The sequence below is a fragment of the Magnolia sinica genome, chromosome 2 (assembly GCF_029962835.1).
Source record: "Magnolia sinica isolate HGM2019 chromosome 2, MsV1, whole genome shotgun sequence".
In the NCBI taxonomy this organism is placed as follows: Eukaryota; Viridiplantae; Streptophyta; class Magnoliopsida; order Magnoliales; family Magnoliaceae; genus Magnolia; species Magnolia sinica.
In genome coordinates, this window is record NC_080574.1 from 124,803,767 (window position 1) to 124,816,074 (window position 12,308).

Below are 12,308 nucleotides of genomic sequence, written 5' to 3' on the forward strand. Positions count from 1 at the left end.
CATAGACTGCAAATCCCATGGAGGGAACATCATCTTAAAGATAGATATGGAGAAGGCCTACGACAGACTCGAATGGCCATTCATCGATGCTGTCCTTGGCAAATTCGGCTTGCATCCAGATTGGATCGAAATTGCTAAACAAAGTTGGGAGGGAAGCTAGTTCTCTATTCTCATCAATGGGGAATCCTTCAGCTTTTTCCAATCCTCTAGGGGATTGCATCAAGGGGACCATCTATCCCCAACCATTTTCATCATTGTGGCCGAAGTCCTTTCTCAGGGCCTTAAGGAGCTATTCCTATCTAAAAAATGCCTCCCTTTCAGCCTTCCCAGTGGGTGTCCCATTATATCTCACTTGCTCTTTGCTGACGATACTATCATCTTTCTGAATGGCAGGTCATCCTCGATCCAGTCCCTCCTCGCTTTCATTCTCTCCTATGAGCAGGCTTCTGACTAGAAACTCAACCCGGCCAAGAGTTGCTTCATATTGGGCAACAAAGCTTCTTCTGCCAAATCCAGACAAGTCGAGCGATTATCGGGCTTTCAGCTAGGGTCCCTCCCCTTCACGTAACTGGGAGTTCCTCTTTGCAGAGGCAAGATCCGATTCATCCACATTCTGCTCATCCTTTAGAAAATTGAGCTTTGGATCACTGGGTGGAAATCCAAACCCCTCAACCAGACGGCCAAGGTAGTCCTCATCAAGCATGTCCTAGCTAAAATCCCCATGCACATCCTATCGGCCATAAACATCCCCAACAAAGCATGTGCCCATCTTGAGAAAATTCTAGCTTCCTTTTTCTAGGGTTCAGCAGAAGGAACTAATAAGCGACATTGGGTTAGGTGACCTCAAATATGCTTCCCTCTATCTGAAAGGGGGCTCGGAATCGACAGGATTCTAGACACCATGAAAGCCTTTAGATGCAAAATGGCCTGGAGACTCATTCAGGGAGATTCGCTTTGGGCCAGATTCTTTGCAGCAAAATATCTTAAAAAATTCCTTACTTCTGTCAGCCCACCCAGGAACATAGGATCTAGCCTCTGAAAAGACTTCAGGTGCACCCTACAATTCACTATTTTCAATTTCAAACGGCCCATCAGCAAGGGGGAAGTATCCTTTTGGCTCCACAATTGGACTGACAATGGTCTCCTAATCCGAGCAGCTTCTACTTCTCCTCAGCCCCAAGCCAGGCAAGCCCTCCTTGCTGACTTCTGGGACCCAGCGGGCTCTTAGAACTTAATGCAGGTAGTTGAACTCCTCCCCGCTCCAGCAATTTGATTTATCCTTGACAGTGGAGTCTACATCACAGATAGAAGTGATAGGCTGGTATGGACTCTATCACCCAACAGCAAGTTCTCGACCAAATCAACTTAGAATGCGGTGAGACTTCCCAGAATTGAGCAACAATGGACCAGATGGGTTTAGAACAAATTCATCCCCCTCAAAATTGTTATCCCTGTGTGGAAAATAATGCACAATGTGATTCCTGTGGATGCAGCCATCCAGCGGCTTGGCATCAGCCTAGCCTCAAAATGTAGTTGCTGCGGATTAGCAGCCAACCATCTCTCTGCCCCTCCAGCAGATTAAGCTCACACTCAGGCCCAACCTGCGAGATCCTTGTTATTCAGCTCTGATCCTCACCTCTTCTCTGTTCTACACAGATCTGGCATCTCCCCAAGCAGCGATTAGCATCCCTCCACCCATCCTCAGCCTTCTCAACCTCAGCAGCAAGGCCTATCCACTAGCCCACACCCCCCCCCCCCCCCCCCCAGCTCCCTTCGGCGTCCTCTTCTTCTGCTCAGTCCCAAAATCTGCTAAATCCCCCTCCCCTTCCAACAATCTCATCTTCCTCCCCCAGCAGCCTCGATAGCCCCCACGTCCAGGTCTCTCCCCTCCCAGCAACTGCCTCTTTTGGTCCTTAGATTGAGGATGTCGACCACCTGTTCAGTCAAAGCATAATAGCGAACCAAATCTGGGGCCATTTTGCCCTCCTATTTCGCGTCCCTCTCATCCAAGATTAGTCCATTAAAGACCGCATCCTTCAATGGTCTTCATCAACATCTTTTTCTTCCTGCCGGAGCTTTACTCGAGGGCTGGCCTTCCCTATAATTCTTTGGGAGATTTGGCTAGGTAGGAATGGAGCTATATTTGATAACCAGCCCATCAAACCAGACCTCATCGTCTCCAAAGTCAGCAAATGCCTATTGGACTTCGGAGCTCTTATGCCGGGCCTTGATGCTGAAGTTTTGGCTAATCTTGTGCACCAGGGACTCACTGTCATAATGCCTCCCCTTCGTCCCCATTGTTTGGTGCTCATTAAATGGCTTACACCTCCTGCCCCATGGCTGAAGCTGAACGTAGATGGTTCTTCCCGTGGGAACTCAGGGGCTATTGGAGGAAGGGGAGTATGTCGTGATTGCGAAGGGAATCTCATTTTTGCCTTTCACTCTAGCTACAACATTCTCTCCAACATGCTAGCAGAAGCCCACGCTATGGCTGACGAGCTGAATTACTGGAGGGAAATGGGCCTGTCAACCATAGTAGTAGAAACCGATTCTAAGGTTCTTTTTGAAGTAGTCTCGACCCGAGGTTACTTTTGTGGCTGGAAGCTTTGGTACATCCTCCAATCCATTTAGCATCTAGCCCAGCCTCTCAATGTCCGGTTTAGAAACACCTTCAGGGAAGGAAATTCTGTAGCAGATGGGCTCGCTAACGTGGCTAGTAGCAGTGCACCTGACAAGCTCTTCACCAGTCCAGCTGGCCTTCCCAAGAGAGTGCAAGGATCCTTGGTCCTAGTCAAGGCGGGAGTGGGCTCCCTGAGATGCTGCAATAACAAAACAAGAATTGGATAGGCCCTCTTCGCGAGGGCCCTTTCCTTCCCTGATTGTTCCTTCCCCTGCTTCTCTCCCGCTCCCTTCGCTAGGGGCCATTCCCTTCCCCTGAACCCTTCCCTCCCCTTGTGCGCTTTATGCACTTCTCCCTCCCTGGGGTTCCCCCTACCTTCCAGTTGCATTTCCAAATTAGCCTTGTAAATGTTAAATATGATAGGCGGATCCGACTCTTTTTTGTAGGATCTGCCTGAATGGTTGTACATCATCTCCTTCTCATATATAATATTGGTGGCTCAGCTCCACTTTCTTGAAAAAAAAATGTTATGTGGTTATGGTTAAAAAAAAAGAGAGATTTTGTTGTGATTTAATTTAATCGATTGTAACCTTGATTGAGACCATTCCTTCTGTATGTAGAGGAAATGGTACTATACGGTCAACCTCATGGGAACTTTCCATGAAGTTGAGCTATGTGAAACCCACAGTAATGTATATTGAACATCAACACCGTGTATTTAATGGGTCCCATTTAGATCATGGGATATCCCAAAAATCAAACATACATAGAACTCAAGTGGGCCATACCATCTAAAACCATGTGAAGACATGCCTAAAACATATAAAAGTACTTGGTGGGTTCCACCTGAGTTTTGGATACTGTTGAAACTTGGTCTGACCCGTCATCCAAGTGGGAAACACACAATGGATGGTCTGGATTTGTGAACCATGTCTTGGTGGACCCAATAAATGATTATAAATGTTTTAATGGGAGGATAACCCATCTCAATTATTGTATATGGTATGGTCCACCCAAGTCATGGATTGACTTGATTTTTAAGCCCATGGCCCACCATGGAATGGTGCATCTGACTAATGGGGTTAATGTTCGACACACATCATGGTGGGGCCCACACAGCTCGACCTCATGGAAAGTTCCCATGAGGTCAACCTCATAGAGTGTGTGTGTGTGTGTAAGAGAGAGAGAAAGAGAGAGAGAGAGAGAGAGAGAGAGAGAGAGAGATTTACAATTGAGGGTGGAGCTTATGCAGGAAATTTTCTAGAAGGAGAAATCAATGGTGGATTGGCCGATGGAGGGAGATAAAAATACCAAGTTCTTTCATGCTATGGTTATGGAAAGGCATAGAAGAGCAATCATCAGTCAGGTGGAATTAGAGTCAGGTCAAATTGCAGCAGGACAGGCAGACTTAAAGGCAGTAGCGATGGCACATTTTCTGTAGATTTTCAACACAGAAAATAGTCAGTTAGATCAGGACCTGCTTCAATGCATTCCTCAACTGGTTGCACAGGACCAAAATGACATGTTGATGGTGATCCCTACGTTGTTGGAGGTCTACTCGGCACTTCATTCCATCCTAAAAGACAGTGCGGCTGGGCTGGATGGCTTCTTAGCCAGTTTTTTTTTTTTTTACATATTGCTGGGAGGTGGTGGGGTAAGACATTCATAGAGTAGTCTCCTTTTTCTTTCAAGGAGGAAATCTTCCCAGGTCAGTTATATCTTTGATTAATTATTTGCTTAATTCCGAAGTCAACTTCTCCTAGGAGGTTCTCTGATTACCATCCAATCAATTTGTGCAACCGCTTGTAAAAAATTATCACCAAGATAGTGGCTTCTAGGCTTAGTCAGATTCTACCGTTGTTGATTTCACCAGAACAGGTGTAAGCCCCGTATCCTAGACCGTACCATTCCATAGACTTCCGCGGTCTTCCCGGTTGAATTTCGGCAACCTTCGACCCTTAACCGGTATTTGCGCGCGACCCTGATTCACATGCCGTCAACCTGAGTCGACTCAACCCAAGACTTGTACGCTAGTGACCGCGCCGTCACCGCGGTTCCGATGCCGCGACTCGCGCGCCGAGGCGATACCCTGGTCGGGAGATGTGGGCCAGCGTTCAGTGCGAGGAAAACCCGAGAGAATCTCTACGACTTGTCACATCAATCAATCCCATCATATCAAGTACATGTCAAGTACACATCACCTTTCACCCTTTCCCAAGCAAGCCCCAAAAGTTAAAAAGTTCTTACAAGCTCATACCTTTCTTACACCAAAACTCCCAAAAGTTAAAAATCTCTTACACACCCCATCACTCACCACATTCATCACTCCATCACCCATCACTCTCCCTCTCTCTTTACAACTCTCTTTCTCATTTTTTTCAAACCATTCCCAAGCAAGAAAGAAACCACCACATGTCTAAGCCTCTCCCCATATCTTCCAAGCTACAAGTGTGGCCCACCTTTCCTACCCCTTAATCTCCCATCTCAACCATCCAAACCTCATCTCCTCCGTTGGAATCAAAGCTAAGGAGCTAAGAAAGTCAAGGGAGCAAGAAGATCAAGCGGTGGGTGTGTCATAGGCTAGATTTTCATGTGTTTATGATGGGCCAAGTGAGGCCAACTGATCAATGGTTTGGATCTCACTTTGGACCCTAAGATGTGGCCGATAGCCCACTTGGATTATCATGATCATTCCATGATGGGGCCATTCTCCATGGACCCCATCATGATGTTTATTTTCCTTGCATACTTAGGGTCATCTAGACCGTCTATTTTAGTGGAGAAGGGATCTCCATCGTTGGATTTTGATTTAATAGGCCCACGTGTAATGGGACCTACTTGATTTATATTGTAGATCATTGAAGGGAGGGCCCATAGTGCTGGGGTCCCTCCATCATGCGTGTCCCACTCTCTATCTCTCTCTCTCTCTCCCTCTCTATTTCATATTTTTTTATGTGATCATAACATGGTTGTATGGCCCACTTGGATGGACCCTATCCTGAAACATGTATTTTATCCAAACCATCTTCAAGTGGAGCCCACCTTATATGTATTGTAACCACACCATCCTCCATGAGGTGGCCCACCTAAGCAGGGCCCACTTCAAATGCATATGTAAGGCTAAACCGTCCAGTGTCCCTAGACGCTGGACAAAAATGGAAAACACAAATATCAGCTTGTTTCCAAGCTTATGGGTGGCCCACTCATGTAGGCTCCACCTTAATGCAGGTGTTCAATCCATGCCGTCTATCCTATATACCAACTCATTTTAGGTGTTGAGCCAAAAAATGAGGTTGATCGGATCATCTGGTCGGCCATACCTTATCAAACAGTGATCACCGTTTAAAGTCCCCAAGATTTTTTCATACACTGAAAAATGCCCAATATTGGACTTGATGGATGTGTTATGGGCTGTAAAATTCAGTGGGCATGGTGGATTCTTCCGATGTGGGGGTAACACAGCAGCCGACGCTGCTGCGTCAGAAAGGCAGCAGGCGCTGCCTGCACACCAGCGCCAGGGCAGACGGGCTGGCGGTCAGCAAACCACGGCTCTAGCCGTGGGCCCCACCTTGATGTTTATTTGTCATCCAACCCGTTCACGAGGTGGGCCACTTCCAGCAATGGGCCCCCTCCAAATTTCAGCTCCATCCATAGCCCAGGTGGCCCACATTGCAGGAAAGAGTGATATTGAATTTCTGCCATAGAAACTGTTTTGTGGGCGTGGGCCACAGAAGTTTTGGATCAGGATGAAATTTGTTTCTACTCTTCATCTAGGTCTGCGTGACCTTATCAATGGGTTAGATGGTGTATAAACATTATAGTGGGCCCCACGTAGAGCCCGCGTAATATATGTGTTTTGCTTCCACCGTCCAAGCGGACAGTAGAGCCCACTGTGATTATGTGTTCTATCCCCGCCGTCCAGGGACGGTGGGTGTGTATGTGTGCGTGTGTGTGTGGGTGTGTGTGTGTGTGTATATATATAATATTATATTATATATATAATATTATATATACTATATATAAAATATATATTATATTATATAAAATATGTGATGGTTGGCCTTCATGTGGACCCCCACCATGAGGCAGGTGCTGCATCCAATCTGTCCATCCATTTTAAAAAGCTTATTTTATGGCATGGGCATAAAGAATGAGCCGGATCCATAGTCCAAGTGGACCCCACCTTGGCATGTTGTAATACCCATTAGATGTATTAGGGGCCTATGGGTTAAGGCCCATTAAAATGTATTGGGGCCTATGGGTTGAGGCCCATTTGATGTACATATGGGGCCCAATTGGTGTGGCCCATTGATGTGGCCCACTTGATGAATATAAGGCCCATGTGATTTGGCCCATTTGATGTATTTAAGGCCCAATGGGATGTACATAAGGTCCATTGTAATGTGTGATACTAATATGGTTTATGTAAGATGTTTTTGATAGTCGTTCCTTGGGAGAAATGTTGGTTTGACGTCCACATTGCAGGTATAATGTTGGTTAAATGTCCACATTACGACCCTCCCTAGGGCCCATTGATAGGCCTGTACTCGTTGTGTGTAGGCCATCTAGGCCATCTATGTTGTAAGGATAATGCATTACTTCATAATATAATTAGTATAGTTTCATGATTCATGATCATAGGCATCATATGTATGCTTGATATGAGAAGTGACTGGTCATAGCATATGCCTTCGGGCAGATCATTTAGGCACTCCTGGATAGGCGGTGTTGCCCTCTATGAGCACACGATACGCGCAGAATTGCTGCATGACTGGATAGTGTGATTCATGCATTCGCATTGTGTGACATGGTTACAGTACGCCCTAACGACATTAGGGTCGTAGCCTCCACAGGTGTATCTTGGTTGGTAGGATTGGATACCGAAAATCTTACTCTACATGGGGTGCTATAGATATCCCTGGGTGAAAGTTCTTAAACCCTTATGGTACCAAGAGGTTACTCTAATGTCTAGATCGAGTGGGTGCATGAGTGCCGAGTGCCGATTACCATACGGTTGCGCTTTCCACTATGTTGTGGTCGGTTAGAAAGGGGTGCGGCCTTACCTGCCCGAGAGTAAGGGGCAATGCTAGGCTGAGTTTGACCAGCTCGAGGAATGGGTCCGCTATCGACGAGCCGAGCCCGATATTGGCAGGCGGATAGTGAGGTCTCTTCCACTCACCTTATTATGCGCGATGGGGCAACAATCTGGTTAGAGTGTGATCAGGGTCAAATATTGCATATCAGACCCCAGTAATTACCAGATTTTACGTATATGATAATGCTTAATGGAGTATTTTAATTATATTTTTGTTACAGGATGAAGTCAGGAGCGTTAATTGAAAATTGATGTTAAAGGCACGGATTTCATGATCCAAAGTCTCCAGAGCACGGGATAGACTCCAGAGAACCAATAATGAAGATTTTACACGCCTGAGATCTGAGGAAAGCAAGCCAAAGGGGCCCGAAAAGGGTCCAGAATGCAAGATCACATGGTTCCCGCTATCCAATCAGTTCGAAACTTCATACATGGGATGAGGGCCGTAAATTAACCGTACATATTAAATTTCAGCCATAGAAGATCTCGGGAAGTGGTCCAACGGACAGATCAGCCTATTAATCTCTAAATTGGGGCCCACCTAATATTTGGAACTGCCTCAACCTTTGTATTGACGGTTTAAATAAGTTGAGAAACAGGATGGATGGATTGGATTTCTCGAAACCATCACAGTGGACCCCATATGTATAGCATGTGTACATGTGCACATGTGCACCGCCCGTATACCGAACGACCTGCGTCGGGTCAGCAACGCTGACCCGAACTCTTTCTTAAAAATGAAAAATTTTCGTTTCCAGCGCTCCGCGAACCGAACCGCGGTCGTCGGTTGTGGGGCCCACCTAGTGTCCAAATGGACAATCCAAACCGTCCATCCGCTTCCTGGGGCCGATATTATCATCGCCTAGATGTCCGTTTGGTTCCATGCATGTGTACGAACGTTGACCGCTGAAAAAACGCAAAACGGACGGTGAGTTCAAAACTCCGTGGGCCACCACAACTTTAACTCGAAATTGGGCATTCCTAGCCGTTTTTTCATCCTCCATGCAATGGATGGAGTGGATTATTGAAATAATTATCAAAATGGGTCCCACCATTGCCACGGAAGTGGTTTCGCGTCCGCGTAACGGACGACCGCTGGCCGTTTTTGCGAAGGATTGTGGGCCCCGTACGTCACCCGTACGGCCGATCCGAGCCGTCCATCTTGTAGAGTGCTTCGACAACTACAAAACCATGTTTTCATCTTGTGTCCATGCATGCACACGTGTGAGCTACAGAGGTCACAAAAGGGCTACCCGGCGACGTTCAAAACTGATCTTTTTGTATTTTCTTCTCTGGGCCGCACTAATGGACCTTCAAAACCACCGGTAGCATCCTGAATCCAATGGACGGGGTAGATTTTCCAGAAAATGCCTCTGTGGGGCCCACCGATCACGGCTGCGAAAAATTGCACTTCGAGTCCTTCTACGACTCTGCCACCGACCCCAGCCATCCAGCAGCTATAGAAGGGGAGTTTTGGACGTGGGAAAGTCATTCAGAACCAGGGGATTCCAGATCTGGAGCAAGGAAGAGAAGAAAGAGAAGAAAGAGAAGGAAGAGAAGAAAGAAGAGAGAGATCGGTTGGTTTGGTGTTTAATTTTTATGAATTTTATTTAATATTTTTCATGAATTTTATGGGTCACTAATCTCTCAGCTAAGGCTGAGATGAAGCCCCTAATTTGATTAGCTCTTGTATTGGTTGATTTACTTTGAATTTCAATTAATTTGTTTCTTTCTTTAAGTGGGCTTTATGGGTTTAAATTCTATACTTCTCCATCTATGAACTTGATTAAAGTATATATATGGATGTTGTTTGGATGCTTATTATAGGTACTTGTGTCTGATCAAGAACAAGTTTCCTATAGAGGAAGAAACAGGGTGCTTTAATGAATGTACATTCCATGGACCCGACCAAGGATATGGGATATGTCATTCATGGCATTGCTTAAAGGAATTAGACAGTTTGTATGCCCGATTAAGGACACAGATTGTGCTTTCTCTATTTAAGTGGTATCAATCTAGATCAAGGTGAATCAAGACAAAACAAGGGTTAGGATAATTAGGGGTGGATTCGAAAGTCCTAGTGCCCTCTCTCTGATTGAATTTTCTTCCCTGTTCTTAATTAATTGTTTTTCATAAAATTGTGCTTAGTAATTCGTTCCATTATTTGTTGGATTAGTTAAGGAGAATCATAGATTTGAATTGTGACGACCAGTCCTCGTGGGAACGATCTCGTAATACGTACCGTATCTACATCTGATTCGTATACTTGCGAGTTTAAAAATCATTTAAATCATGTTGGTTTAAATAAAACATCAAGTTTTTGGTTCCGGGACTGTTTTGTTCCAATTGGATTTAGGATTCTCTCTTATCATAATTCATAGTCTTAGGTTTTTTACTAACTCTAGGTTAAATTTTTTTGAAACTAACCTATTTCCTGTTTTGTAGGGACCTGACATAAACTACTAATTTGGTAATCTCTTTCCAAATTTTCTATTTTTTTTCTAATTTCTATTTTTAGAATTAAGGTTTTATTTTTTTTAGAAAGTTTCTATCTCTAGGCTATTTTTTTTTTATTTCCTATTTTCTAATTCTAGATTCTGATTCTTCTTTCAAGTAACTTTCTATTTTCTAGTTTAGGTTTTATTATTAGAAGAGTTTTTAGGTTTTATTTTTTTAGAAAGTTTCTCTCTTATTTTCTAATTTCCTATTTTTTAGAAATTTTCCCTTTTTTTTTATTTTTTATTTTTTATTTTTTTTATTATTTTTTTTTTTTTTAGAAATTAACCGTTGCTTAGGATTTTTTTTCTAGCATTATCTTAGTAAATTTAATTTATTTTTGTTTTCTTTTTGTTTACAGGAATTAAGGAAGGAAGCTGCTAAATAACATTGTCTTCAAAAGGAGGAGCTCTCAAATCTTCAGACATTCATCATCTCCTTTTCTCGGGTTCTTCTTTCCAATTCTCGTTTGCATAGCTTTCTCTTGTTTTTAGGAATTCATAACTTTTTCCTTTAGTTTTATTCATCATAGGTTGCATCTTAGTTTAGTTTTCTTTCTTATATTAATAACATAGTTTATGCTAGGACGTAGATCTCTGAATATAGAACTAGCACCGTTTGATCCTGAGATTGAAAGAACAATTCGTGAAAGATTGAGAAATAATCCTGTTGAAATGGCGAATGAGACTGAAGTGAAAGCTCTCAAAGATTATTCAGCTCCTGTCCAATTTAATGCGCCTTCGTGCATAGTGTTGCCAACCACTACGGCAGCACACTTTGAACTTAAACCTGGAGTCATACAATTGTTGCCATCCTTTTATGGATTGGACAAGGAGGACCCATATCATCATGTGAAAGAATTCTTAAACATTTGCTCCACCTTTAAGTTCCAAAACTTCTCAGACGATTCGATCCGCCTACGCCTGTTTCCTTTTTCTTTGAAGGATAAGGCGAAAGCATGGTTGAATTCTCTAGAAGTTGGATCTATCACTACATGGGACCAACTGTCTAAGAAGTTCTTAAACAAGTTCTTCCCCGTTCACAAAACCAATGCCCTCCGTAGAGAAATTACTAACTTCACACAAAAAGAGGGCGAGCACTTTCATGAATGTTGGGAAAGATGGAAGGACTTGCTTCTTAAATGTCCTCACCATGGTTTTGAGAAGTGGCAACAAGTTCAATACTTCTATGACGGTCTGACACCACAGAACCGTCGCATGGTTGATGCCACCAGTGGAGGGTCATTCATGACCAAAAGTGATGTCGAAGCGTGGAACTTCTTTGAAACCTTGTGCGAAAATTCCCCGAAATGGGATTATTCAACTAGAGGTGACAAAAGTCCCCAACCACAAAAGAGAGGTGGTATATATGAGATAGGAGTCATGCCAGAGCTGAGCGCCAATTGATACCCTGACAAAGAAAGTTGATGCTCTGGTATTAAATAATGGACCACCACAAACAGCTCAAGTCGAGGCATATGCCACATGTTCTAGTCCTGCCCATCCTATGCAGTCTTGTCCATCTGGTGCAGCATTCTCAGAACTTCTCTCTGAACAAGTTCATGCTATGAACACTTTTCAAAAATCTGGGAATGATCCTTACTCGAACACATACAACCCAGGGTGGGCTAGACATCCAAATTTCTCTTGGGCAAAAGGACCACAACAAGGAGGACCATCTGGAAATCCTCCCATGCAACCGCACCTCCAAGTTGGCAGTCAACAACCTCAACAGTTTCCACAATATCAACAACTGCCTACACAATCAAGGAAACCATCTCTTAAGGATACACTCCATCTTTTCATGCAGAGTTCTCTCCAATTCCAAAAAGACACCCAACAAACCTTACTGGCCAACCAGCAAAGCTTACATGCAAATGCACAATCCATTGCCAAGTTGGAAGTACAAATGGGTCAACTAGCTGCCACATTGAGTGAGAGAGAGAAGGGCAAGTTCCCTAGCCAACCTGAGGCTAATCCAAAGGGATAGTATGAGATTGGCTCTAATTCCAACCAAGGGCAATATCATGAGCAGGCCAAATCGATCTCTACGCTTAGGTCAGGCAAGCAGATTGATAACAGAATAGAGATGCCTTGG

The 12,308-nt window shown here is 44.2% G+C and overlaps 1 non-coding gene across 1 annotated transcript; it reads right to left on the minus strand.

Moving 5' to 3' along the window:
* Nucleotides 1-11,263: 11,263 nt before the first annotated feature.
* Nucleotides 11,264-11,370, minus strand: LOC131238123 (small nucleolar RNA R71). The gene has a single exon (XR_009167536.1). It is a non-coding gene; the product is annotated as a small nucleolar RNA R71 (small nucleolar RNA).
* Nucleotides 11,371-12,308: the final 938 nt, after the last annotated feature.